Source organism: Capsicum annuum, unplaced genomic scaffold, assembly GCF_002878395.1.
Source record: "Capsicum annuum cultivar UCD-10X-F1 unplaced genomic scaffold, UCD10Xv1.1 ctg3002, whole genome shotgun sequence".
NCBI classification, from domain to species: Eukaryota; Viridiplantae; Streptophyta; class Magnoliopsida; order Solanales; family Solanaceae; genus Capsicum; species Capsicum annuum.
Window position 1 is genome coordinate 3,332 of NW_025836553.1, and position 14,361 is coordinate 17,692.

The following is a 14,361-nucleotide window of genomic DNA, read 5'->3' on the forward strand; positions in this document are numbered from 1 at the left end:
TAACATTTGATTCATTAAGATGCATTAACAGGTTGAATCTTTTTTAAGAAAAAACAAAGCACTTAATGGGCTGATATCTTAACCATTCAGATTCAGACCTTCATTAAGTGAAAGCAAATGAAAAGGGATTGTAGTGTAAAGTCTATAAATATGGCTTAGTGTAACAAATGTAGTTGACACAATTCAATACTCCTATTAGCAACCTATTTCACCTGTTTCTCCAGCTCATCCATAACATCTGTAAATAAGCCATTTGCTGTTGATCCTATAGTATTTGATGAGACAGCTAGATATGCAGCAAAATCTTTAATCTGCAAGCACAAAATAAAGAAGGAAATTATTGGATGAAAAATTCAAAAAAGACAAAAAGGGAGCTCATGAAGGTAATCACTCACTGAACATAAGAAATAAAAACTAACTTTGATGCAATAATCACGCCAGTTAGTTTTTGTATTAAGTATTCCTGCAGTAGCATGCTCTTCCATCAGTTTTTGGAACTCATCACGATTTTTACATTCAGCTTTCCTCAATTCTTCCTATTTGAATCAACGATGTATGCCCAGTGAGAAAGAGATAAATCAAAGTCTCCAAACATAAATTTAGTTTTAACCCCCGAGTCTAATAAGAAATATACCATCCGCAGTTTCCTTTGTTCCTCCTCTTTGCTCTCTAAATCACGTATATATTCCTAAAATAGAAAAGGTTGCAACATAACTTTAAAACTAAGGCGTACAAATGAGATGTTTCGAAAAATTTATTCATGATGTATTAGAAAAATGAGTTGTACCTGGAAAATCTCCAAGCGATCGATTTTCTCAAGGTGGGAGCATCTTTCATCAGTTTCCAAGCGGTCCTGAACTTTTCGCCACTGGCTACTGGCCTGAACAAAAGAAGTCAGCAACAATGGAACTATGGAAGTTCTATCTCCTGGAAATAGAAAAACATAATCTAGGAACTGATGCTAATTCCACTAGAACAAATACCTTAAAAAAGTCATAGGATTTTAAAAATTCTAAGTACTCCACTCTATTGCGCTTCTACTCCTCCAATGCCTTCGCATGCTCCTAATAAAATCCAGTACAATGTAAAAAAATAAAATTTCTCTATAAAGAAGACAATATTTACAAAGAGACTTTAACTACAGTTGCATGAAAGTATTGAAAAACTTTTTCTATTTTACGATAGAGGGGGGAGAGGAAGAAGTATATCATAGTTTCAAGTTTCAAGAAAAATTACATACAATACATGGAAGTCTGTTTAAATTGGAATTCAATGGTGAACAAATTTCAATGTTGTACCCTTGAGAAGCCATTAAAAATGTATTCAAAGAACACAAGATTTTAAGTTGAATATCTAGAACATTCCTTCTTTCTACTCTTTAAGCAAAACAAAACAAGGAACAAACTAAAAGACATCCTGTAAAGGAAAGGAATGGAATGATTGTTGTTAATCAAGTGGACCAGCACCTAACTCAACTTCGAAAACTAGGTCAGGTGGTGAAGATTGCCCAAGATCATATAAGGAAACTATAGCACATACACCTTGCTAGTATGGGATTCTCATACATTAATCGCACACCAAGACTAGACATTTGTAGAATCAGTTAACCTAGGTTGGCTAACATCTAATAGTCTAAAATCAAGATAGATCTGCCTCTAATACCATGTTGAAGAAATTGGACCTTTGTTTCTATCTCAAATGAAAGGCTAACTCAATTTGTGAGGAGCCAAAGACCATATAAGGAAAGTACAGTCCACACACTTAGTTTTTAACCTATAGAAGCTTACAAGAAAGCTCTGCAAAAGGAGCTTCACCATTTTCTCAAGTTCCTCCACATAATCTTCAAAAAGGTCCTCACGGTCTTTAGCTCGCTTAACAGCTTTAAAATGTTCATCGTGTTTGAATATGGAGATTGCCTTACTGAATAATCAATAGCAAATAGTTAGGGGATCAAATGGAACTTACACAAATAATGGATCAACTTCAAGGTACAAAAACACATACAAACAATGACCAAGATTAGAAAAAAAAGCAGCAGACAACTTAAGATTACAAGTGAGAGACAAACCTCCATCTTGATGATGGTGACAGCTCCTTGCAATCCTGTAAGATTGAGAACGACGGACATTGTTGTGAAAAATACCACTTATTCTTTTGAACAAGTCAAATACCAGTCTCTAACACATCATGAATATTATGATAATATCTTTTTATTTTTGAAACTGGTAATGTGAATATCATGATATATCAAATGGAAGACACCCACAAAAGAAAATTTCACTTACTTCTAACATTATCTTGAAATCTTTCCGAGCTTTTTTCTGTTTAACACGCCTCGCTTCAGCTTCCAGTTTTTTCTTTTGGCACAGATACTGGAACAGACACACAACTTCAAAATGATCACTATAGACCTTGGGTGTTTTTGGTATGAAGGAAAATGTTTTCCTAGAAAGCAAGTTGGTTTCTTACTTGTTTTCTAATGTTTGGTTGATGAAAGGAAAACATTTTTCAGAAAATGTTTTCTATTGTTTGGTTGGTGAATAAAAAAATATTTTTTAGAAAATACATTTGAGAGTTGTATAAACATTTCAACTTAAGAGTGAGATTGAAAGAGAGTTTTGGAAAATGTTTTTCCTACTTTTTGAAGGGAATTCATTTTCCTTAAATTTAAGGAAAATAAGTTGATTTGGAAAACATTTTCCAAAATATTTAAGTCAACCAAACATGAAACAATTGGATATCAAACACAAGCTATCTTTTTGCAATACGGTATGTTGAGACATTGAAGCAACAATTAACCCATTCCAATGCCGACTTGGAGAGATACCTTATTAAAAGCTTGCTTCCACTCACAAAGGCATTTTAGAACACCATATCTCCGGTCATTAATTACTGCTCTCATGGCCTGACAAATACAATTCATGTCAAATGATCTCCTCAATTGTTTGGTACGCACAAAACAATCAAGTAATAAACCTGATCCCACGTGCAATCAGATCCAATATTTGCAGATTCCAAAAGAGTTTTGAATGCACTCTTTGCCTTCTAAATAAAATCAGATACTTAAAATAGAAATAAGAGAAATTTTGAGAACATACATTAAACGGGATAAAAAGCTATAATCAACTATACCGCTTTGCTCTCATAATCTAATGGTCCCAGCTCGACTGTTTTCTCATCTGATGGAGTAGCACCTCCAATTTCAGTTATTGCAGCATCTTTCTTGACATTCTGCATTTTAGGCACAACATCAAGCATAAAGGACAAAAGCAAATCTCATTGGAATATGGAGCATATTCTTCATCTGTTAGTAGTTGACTAACAACTGCACTACAAAATTGTTGGATCAACATCCAGCATAACAACTGCGAAAAGCTTTCTTAGTGTTTTAACCAGTAACCAGTAGTAATTAACTAATCACATAAGTATTTCAGAAGGACAAAGTACCTCTCTATTCTCTGAAGAAAATCCATCACCATACACTACTGTATCTTGAGTTGTAGTATTCTCAGAACTACAGAAAAATTGAATTCCAAATAAGAAGCAACACAAACCAGAGGCAAATTTATAACATATAAATCTAAAAACATACACCGGTGGCACGATAGAATTTCCCAAGGTTACTGCTATTCCAATTTTCTCTGAATTTGCAACAGCTGGCGAAGCAGGTTCTGAAGAATTCTTCATTTCAACTATTTCAATCATCGAAGAAGAAACCTTACCAGATAAACTTGATGATTCTGAAGCCACAATAGTTGGTAAGTTAGCGGCTGGTGACACAACAGTTAGGCTTGATTTAGCACCGTGTGTCGAGACTAATGAACCATCTGCACCCGAGGATGATGTTTTAACAACAGAAATGGATCCAAAATCAGAAGCGTGCGAAATGGTGTCCTTTTCACGAGCCAACTGTTAATTTATAAATAATTAAACTTTATGAGAATAGAGTATCTAAGAAAATAGAATATTGCCCCTTCTTATCATGGTAGCAACTGTGAATGCATAAAGATTTTATGAGAACTAGAGCTAGTTAAAGCACAGAACAATCTCTTCTTATGATGCTATTTAAAGCACAGAACAAACCCATATTGGATTTAAATCTAACATCACCTTGACTTCATCCGACATTCTCCATTTGGACGTTCTAGTAACCTTGTTGTAGTAATACCTATTGAAAATAAAGAAAGTAATCAGCATTATGAACAAGTAACACACAAAAGTACCCACTGTAGCAGAGCAATTGGAAAGAGGCCAAGAAAATATACAAGTTACTCACTTTCTTCCCTCAGGACTTGTAAATTCTCTAAAGTCAGTTGATGCGTCTGTCCCCTGTCCCAATGAAAACAGCATGAAAGCAGGTCAAGTCAAAAAATAGAACATAAACAGTACCCTGAGAGTAGAAATCAGTAACTTCCAGTAGTACAATACTGGATGGAAGTGTTAGAATATGAATGATATAATGTCCCACATGGAAAAGGACTAGAATGTACTATGTAGAATATAACTACAAGCAGGGTGGAAACATTGCCAAGCTGTGGTCGAGCTACAGCTATCCAAGGGTGATCAACTGAACAACATTCGCCTGATAATCGTATTTTGTATATATATATATAGGTCAAATTCTGTCATTTCTGAGTACTTTTTAATGAACACCCTTGCCACAAAAAACAAGACTGAGTGTAACAGTAAGGGTGTTCAAATCCTACACTGAGGTTCTAAGTTCTAAACTCAACACAGCCCCCCCATAATTTTTTTCCCTTTGGACACGTTTGAAACTCATAAACTACAATTATGTTTTTTTTTATGAATCAATTTCTGAACATATGTTTTTTGTCCCAATTAGTTCTTGCAAAAGAGCTAGTAACTATCATACCATGTATAAGAATTTTGTTAAAATAAACTTAAAGGTAAATTTATAAAGTGGTTGTTATACTAGCTATCTTACATGGGGCAGAGTGTTTGGCTGATCAAGAGCTCGCATGTTCGAAAGATAAATGTAGCAGAAATGAGGATATCGACATTGGTGTGTGGGCATACTAGGAGAGATAGAATAAGGAACAAAGATATGTGAGAAAAAGTGGTAGTGCTCTCTGTGGTGGACAATTGACAAGGAGACTAGAGGATTGGGGATAAAGAACCTAAAAATTCAAAGTAAGGCTCTCGTGATGAAATGGTTGTGAAAATATGCAAACAATAACCAGCTGCTATGGAGGAAAGTGATTGGGGCTAAATATCCTGAAGAAGATAGATGGATGACCAAAAAAGTGACCACACCATACGGGGTTAGCCTCTAGAGATCTATTAGATCTATTAGACATTAGTGGAATGAAGTTAAAAGCAACTCAAAGGTTAAAGTGATGGATAGAAACAAGACTAGGTTTTGGAAGGATAATTGACATGAGGATGGGAATATGGAAGTGATTTTTCCAGATATCTACAACTTGGTATTGTTTCAATAGAGGACTATCGCAGAATTATGGACACCACATGGATGGAACTTCAATTTCAGAAGGCAACTTAATGACCGGGAGGTAATGAGAGTAGATGAATTTTTTAATACCATGGACTTCTTCAATGGACTGCAGACAGTGAAGGATGTACTATGGTGGATGGGAAATTAAAAAGGAATGTTCAGTGTCAATAAAGCCTACAAGATGATGAACCAAATAAATCACTCGGATCCAAGATGGCCTTGGAAGCAAATATGGAAAAGTAGGAAACCTAGCACAGTGTCGTGCTTTGTCTTTGTCTGGTTACTGACCAAGGTAGTAGTTCTTACACAAGATAATGTCATGAAGAAAGGGAAAACCTTGTACTCCAGATGTTTCCTCTGTGGAGAAACTTTAGAGACGGTTAACCATGTATTTCTACATTGTAAGTACACCCAACAACTTTGGAGAATCGTCTTAAGACTAAAAGGTATTTCCAGGACAATGCCTAGGAAAGTATCCGAGACTTTAATTTGCTAGGAGAAGCAGGTGTACATGCGAAGGATAGAGGTAGATGGAGAATTAACCCTAGTGCTATATGGTGGGCTATATGGAAAGAAAGGAATTCTAGATGTTTTGAGAGCATAGAGAATAGTGTGCAGAAGGTTAAACTCAACTGCATTTTGCTTTTATGTTTTTGGTGTAATCAAGTATTCTCCAATGATACTGCCTCGATAATTGATGTTCTAGACTAAATTTAGATATAGAACAGTCGATTTAGGATTAATCTTGTATATAAAGGTTTCAGTACAACCCATGTACTGTGTGATATAATACAAAGTTACCAAGTTAAAAAAAAAGATAATAATTTTTCAAGTACTTAAAGTTTATAAAATAACAAATAAAGCAATTAAATCTGAGTTCAAATTGGGTGGGTTGGGTTATGACCCGCATTTTAGAGCATTTCAACCCAACCCATTTCAACCCAAGTAGCTTTAGGGCGGGTTAATAACCCGACCATTTATTAACTCAGACCTCTTTGATCTGCCCAAATCCAGCCAACCCCGCCCATTTGACACCTTTAGTTTAATAGAAGTAAAGTGGACCATGCCAGAACACATACCAGATCTTGAGTTAAAGTAAAGTGGACTATCAAAGGACACACAACAATCTGTTGAGCTGTTGGATTAGAGGGGATTAGCAAGAGTTAGAAGAAATGGGGGAGAACAATCCTTCCTTGTATTTGGTGGACTATATGGAGCGAGAAAAGTTGAAGGTATTTTGAAGATAAATATAATTCCATTCATAAAGTTAAATGGAATAGCATTGTAGATTTTTGTTTTTTGTTTAAGGGCCAATGTGTACAGGATGCATAACAGGTAGTAGATCTCTTCGAATCCTCGCATTATTTTCATTATTTTTCATTTCTTTTGGACTGCTAGCATAACCTTAATGCTGACGAATACAAAGTAATATCTCTGGAAAAAAATGTTTATCTCAAAAAGAAAAGAATAAAAATGTTCAAACTTCCTTATAGCTACAGTTGCTGGTCCCTTAATACTTGTCCCTCACAACCAGCCAAATTTTCTTTGATAACCGTCGTGTTTGGGCTAGTTTGCACCTTGACTAGTTACACCAGGTACTGCTACCTCCCACCAGCATAGATACTGGGTAACTCTATCCATCAAGGTTTGGACAGACGGTAAGAAATCAGCTAGTGTTTTTATCTCTGTTGGAAATTAAACCTGAGACCTCATGGTTCTCAATCTACTTCATTGACCACTAGGTCACACTCTTGGGTGCAAGTGTGCAACCAGCCAAACTATTATTCTGTAAACCAGAATGAGAAGTGCGAACCGCAATATTATATCAAGTTTTCTCTCTCCATATCTCCATAGAGTTACAATAACATTATATTAATGAGAAAGCAAATAAAATTGTTTAAAATAGACAAAATATAATCCTGCCGTGTATGCTTAAACACAATTTTTAGAACAATAGTGTTAAATATAAAATCTTTTAGAATTATATTGGAAATAAAAGGTCAATGCAAATCCCAAATGAAGCCTACATAGTTTAGTAAGATCGAGGAAATCTGCTCGCTAAACAAACTTTCAACAGAAATCACATATACTTAGGAAAGAAAAAGTGGTTCTACGAAGCTTCATAGAAAAAGAATTGTGCACTTTTTTATTCATTGATAAGCACAGGAAACTGGATAAAACTACCCATAAAAATCTCGATGACACGAGACCTCACCTCCATTTCTGTCATCAGCTCTCGAGGTTTCTCCCAGGTAGAGATTCTTTTCCTTCTATTATAATAGTATCTAAAACTCAGTTCAAGAATTGTAAGAATGTTATTAATTGGTTGGAGTAATAAAGCAATAGGAAATATGACAACATTAGCAATCATAATTGGCCTACTGATCATCAAAAGATGCTGAAAATAGCAATACCTACTAGCATTTACCCAAATGTAAAATATGTACGATAATAGATAAATAGGGTCAAAATGAAGTTATCGGTAGAGGTGTATCAAGTTCTGCTGATCAACAGTCAGGTAGAATTTGGTAGCGGTGAACTTTGACAAAGAGGACTGAAACAAAGAGGCCTATTATCTCCAGTGCTAATGGAAGCAGAATGATGTACAAAGCACTAGATCTGGATACTTGAGGGATTTCTTGGCTGTGATGGGGGCCAACATATCCACCACTTGTTTATAGAAAAGACATTAAGTGTTTGTGATGCAGACATTAAACTATTCATATGAGTAACCTATGTGAATATAATCCAAAAGCAAGAATTCCGGAAAGCCAAATCGGCATGCTCTTTTTTCTGTCTGGAGAACACAAAGTGGTAAAAAGATTAGATCTGAATGACAATGATATTTTTGCAGAGCTCCTTTTCTTGTATACCGCGGTTTTACACCATTTTTGTTCACTGGAATCTTAATTTGCTTACAAAAAACTATCATATAATTCAAATGTTGACTCTCTCAGTCAACACACACCCATTAACCCATTAACTTAAGCATACTTGTTGACAATATTTATGCAAAACGAGTACAAAAAAACACGTTGAATTCTCACCGGAACAACCAAGGGAGCGGCTAATTCTCCAGTCTTTTGCATAGTTGTCGCAGAATTCACATTATGATTACTTATTGGCATCCAGGGCTGTACCCCTGATGGAAACCTATGATCATTTATCTGTGTCTGATACTGGGATCCAGAAGAATCTGCATTTACCTGTTGTTAAAGGCGATAACAAAATGTATTCCATCAATATATGAATGGAACATCAGAAACTGATTGACAATAACCAAAAAAATCTTCCCAATGCCTTACATTATATGAAGAAGAAAGAGGTAAATTTGGGCCACCAGAACCAGGCATGTGGTTACTTGACATCGGAAGATTTCGCTGAAAATCATAGGGAATAGGTGGTCCCTGAGGCATACTATGCATTCCTACTACAGGTCTACCAGTAACCTGTTGCATAGGTTGAGGAAATTGGATTTGAGAAGGTTGAGACATTGCAACATTTGCATGTCCAAGTGGAAAAAATTGTTAAGATGACCCGGAACCATAAGGTTGTGCCTGCTGGGCTGGAAGCATAGGCTAGAACTACTAAAGATTTGGGGAAAATAGTTATCATAATGTCTCAACATTCAAAAGTCATTTATCCCACCCCTAAGCCTCCACAACTTTACCTGCAGTGACATAGATGGAATAGCACCAGGAGCAGGACCAGCCAGAGGAGGTATAGGAGGCTTCTCAACCAATATCCATGCAAGGAAGAACAGATGAAATTAGAATATAGCTACTTTTCTATCATATTTAGTTAATTTTCCAATCAATGTTGAAAGCTTGTATCCATGCGCAACTCCTTAAATTAATTTGAAGGACAAGGCAAGAATTTTGAAGCCAAACCATATAGTAACATGAAACCCTTTTCTTCATCTAATAAATTGAAAGCTTGAAACGAGAATAAAGAGAGATAGGAAATAGATGACCTATCACAGCGTTAGACGAGAATGGACAAAATGATAAGCATCTTTACCTTATGGCTTGGGTTCAATATCTACTGATGTCCTAAGTATCTTTTCTTCGGGTGTAATGAAGAACGTCTGTTAATGCAAAACTATGATCATGGAACTGAAACGTGACGTATGAGTAGGTATTAGGATAACCGAAAAATACTGAGACCGGAATGGGTTGAGCCTCACTCTTCCCTTCTGATGTTCTATGTCATACTGACATCACTACTAGAATCTAAAAGCCTGGCTTGGTTATTTGCTCTATCATCTCCCCTTTAGCTTCAAGCCATCATATTAAGTTTGGGAGATCCCTTACTCGACTCTAAACTGAAGTACACTCACTGAACTCTGGAGTCTGGAAAACTACTATACACTCATATCATGGCACTAAACCCGAATGACTACACCTGAAAGTTGAAAACCCACTATTAATACTACCTTATGAGATACACTTTATCATTCTATAGGCCCAGTAGTCATCATATAATACTTGCATACTTACTAACTTCGGGTCTTAATGGGTATCGCCATAGTCGGAGCACACACCCTCTAGTGCTTTAAAATATTATTTCTATTAGTTCAACCTTCAAAAACTCAAACTTAGAATCTAACACTCAACATGGATATCACCAAGACTTCAATGAATCATGCTACTTCCGACATAGCCTACCAATATCGCGACTCCAAACTTACATCTCTCTACTATGAGAATTAAGATCATATAAAAAGTCTCAACACTATCAATCAAACTTCTTAACTTGGCTATTTAGAACACCATATACCATCTAACTAGTCTTTCTCCACCTAGGAACTCAATGGTACCACTCGTCACACAAAACGTGTAATAGTCTTAGAAAATACCGCAACCTCAGATCACCTTGGGCATACTTCTACATTATATATGCAACATCATACTTCACTACGAATCAAATAAACTTAAGCTCTTGCATATATCGTTCAATCCTATTAGATTACTTCCATAAAATTAGTATCATTAACCAAGAAATAATCACATCCACCTTCGTGGACATCAATTGTTCAAAACTTAATGTCTAGTGCTAAACATGATTTTACAACCCAACCTTACGCATGATTCTCACTTGGATACCATGAAATATACATCAAGAAACACTAGTACACTAGAACTTCCAAACAACAAATAATTGATCTTGACCTTACGGTCTTCCTTATCATAACTCATTAGCATGTACTATTTTAACACATCAAGCCAACTAATTTTTTTCCCACAAAACATACATCATTAATCTTATGCCACTATTTTTACCACCATATTCTACATTAAATTCAAGCATATAGGCCTTTACCAATCATCTATCACTACTGAAAAATGCAACATAATATGCTAGTCCATAAAATTTGGGACATACTATACAAGCATCTAAAAAATCACTACATACCTTCTCACAAGTAGTACTAGTTTACAATTACCAACGAAAAGAAGGTCAAGGGGTAAAGTTACATAATAGACATGATCAACCTTAATCTTATATTATAACCCCATACAATCTTTTCTACTTATACGGATTTCTCACCTCATACTTACTTACCCAAACGTACATTTAGACTACTTTCAAATTCCACAAACAACCATGAGTCTGTACTTACAACTTACTGGCTAATATAGTCATTTTCATACTTCAAGCAACCGAGAAATCACCCTAACTAACAACTCCTTCTCTACCTTTTACTAAACTTACACACAAGAACAAATCACCTCTTTACCAACTCAATCTCATGCAAACAGATTCAGCTATATATATATATATATATATATTAAACCAACACAAGAACAACAAGTTGGACAACTAGTTGCTAGTGAATCGAAATAGGCCTCACACGGCTTCACTGGACTTTTATTTTGTATTTTGAACAAGAAAATGAGATGAATGACAAGTCAACTATTCTAGTGAATCGAAAGAGCTCCACAGAGCTTCACTAGACTTTATTTTTTTCAACAACACCTTGATGACAGGATTACATGAGAGAAATTTAATACGCAATATCCAATCAACTAAGAATACACATCTTACTGTGTATAAATAAAATCGGAGTCAAACACTTCCTCCACGGACTACATACCATCAACACATGCTACTAGTTACCACATTAGTCTATCACCACAAGGGGGTAAATCATTCTCAAACATCGGTTATTATACTAAAATATTCATTTACACAAAAGTCACCCTTGCTCTGACTTTGACTGAAACAAATTACTATCTGAAAACTGGTCCCCAGTAGACCCAAAACTACTAAATGATAAATGAACTGACAAACATCAAACCTTCCGAAATATAGAAGGCTCACCACTTGATTCTGCAAATCTGTCGAAAGAGATTTACTAGTTATCTGAACCCCTAAACTATGCCTCCAAACCTGGGAGGGAAGGGGGTCAATACAAAAGTACTAGTATGCAGAGAAACCAAAAACAAAATATAATATTTTATTCCAAATATAGGTGAGAGCCATTATAAAGCAGTTCCATATCAAATCATTTGAAAACACATGGGCATAATGCAATAGTTTTCAACAATAATGTAATACAGCTGAGCTAGGTGAAATACCCTACATATAATATTTACACCAACTGTCAAATCTCGATTGCCGCCGAGATTAGAGTATAAGTGAGGGAAAGACACACAAGATCACACAGCAGGGTGTCTTGACCTAATAAAGTATAGTAGTGCCCAAGATCAGTTAACCTGGGCTCCTAACCATAGTCCCAATTTGGGAATGACATAAAGTCAAGTGCACAAGATCACTTAGCCTAGTACCAAATCCCCATGTCGGCAAACATGGTTTCAAGCAATGAGCCCTTACACTCAAATGCCTTCTTCGGGCATCCACTTATCTCATGTAAAATCAACGCATCAAACTCCATTTAATTCAATCACATATCTTATTCTGTAGGGTATTGTCATACCCGACTTGCAAGCCGTCAATATCACATTATTCTTTCATGCAACCATTATATTCATCATATTTCAACATAACAACCCTCTTATTGCAAGTCAAAATCATGACCATTTTAAAAATATTTCATGTCATGCTTGTCAAGATGATTTCAAACATTTCACATCATATGAGAATTTAAAACGAGATCATATAAAAAGAGGGATTTCATATAATTCATGCTCTTAAGTTAACATCTTTTTGGAATACATGCATATACATATATCATACATCAAACCACTTCGGGAATAGGCCTAAAGACCAAATCAATATCATAAAATGTTTAAAATGGGATTATATTCATAATTTCAAAACCCCCATTCTTAAAACATGAATTTTTAAGCCTATAAGATTTTTGAGATAACCCCACGTACCTCTATATGTGAAGATGATAGGTGCTTCTTGAAACCTACATTCTGGGGATTCCAAATATGCAATTCATTTCAAAAACCCACGGTTGAATCTTGAGTTGCTTGGATTTTTATTTTGAAACCCTCAGGAGAGTTCTTGAGCAATTTTGATGAATGAAGGTGTATTTTGGGGTATTTTAGGAACTGAATTTCGTGTTTATGGCTAAATAATGGTGGGAAAAAGATCATTTTGACCCAAAAACGGAGTGTTTAAGTCACTTGAGTAATAATATATGCGGCGCAAACCATATCGCATAATATAGGTTGTGCGGCGCACTCTTTATCGCACACATTAGGTTCTGCGTCATACACCTTATGGCATAAGTTAGGGTGTGCGTCGCACACCTTATGCTGCACGATACACTACACTTTGCAAAGCCATAACTTCTTCCTCGGGTGTTGGAATTTTGTGAAATTGGTATCGTTGGAAAGATAATTCGAATAACTTTCATTTGATATATAGTAGGTACTCTAATTCAATGTATACAAAGAGTAATAGTCGATTGAAGTTGAACTAAGTTTTAACACTCACTAAAATTCGAACGCTAGGAAAACTTTCAACTTGTCCTTGAGCTTGGGGACCTCTATGATCTCAACTCATGCTTAAATAGGCTTCAACACTACATAATTTATTAACACACTAAAATTGCATTGGATTTATGGATTTTGGAACCTTTACGTGAAGAAAATGATGATTTTCGTTCTTGTCCGAAATGCGGGGTGTTACAAAATTGTTAGAAAATGGAAAATACAACCATATGGAGTACATTTTAGCTAAACCGTACTCCAAATATACTAAACTGAACTTTAAAAGTACTAATGCATTTCTTACCTATTGGTGTGTAGCATTCAAAAGTTTTATTGTCTTTGTTCGGAAGATAGCCACAACGACAGTTTTAAGAATGAAGATTAAACTGAAAAGAAGCCATGCTCGCTCTGGAGTTCCTGCTACATAATGAACATTACTCTACAAAGTTGAAGCCACTTTCCTAATCCTTGGAGTCTAAGTTCTTCCGAGAATGAAATATGATTAGGTAACGCATCCTCAACATCATTTGAATCAGTGACAGGAGGGTTACTGCCACGATGTTCTCTATCAGCGTCCAAACTACTTCTCTGCAATAAGGCTAGAATTATTGGGCCCAATCCATTCTCCTTCAGCATCGCTACAAAATTAGGATCAAGCCCTTTATCTTGCAATAAGTTAGCTAATTCATGATCAGTGTGTCTTTCTTTCCACTTTAACATAGATGTAATCCTGGGATCACTCAAATTTTCTTGAAATTCAAGTCCAGTATCTGTTGGTTTGCAGAAGTGGATGTACTAGAATCACCGCCTTGGCTTTCAAGGCCACTGCTAGAACAAACAACCAATGAACTATTGTGCTCTAATTTTCTGTCAACATATGATGATCCTACTTTAGGCTCTTAAACAACTGAACAACAGGAACTACTACGTACAGCTAGACTTGGTCTTTCACTATCTATGCTCTTATCACTATTAATCCCC

At 35.7% G+C, this 14,361-nt stretch overlaps 1 pseudogene; it reads right to left on the minus strand.

The window, feature by feature from the left end:
• Positions 1-203: 203 nt before the first annotated feature.
• On the minus strand, positions 204-14,100 carry LOC124891071 (annotated as a pseudogene).
• Between the last annotated feature and the right edge of the window lie 261 nt (positions 14,101-14,361).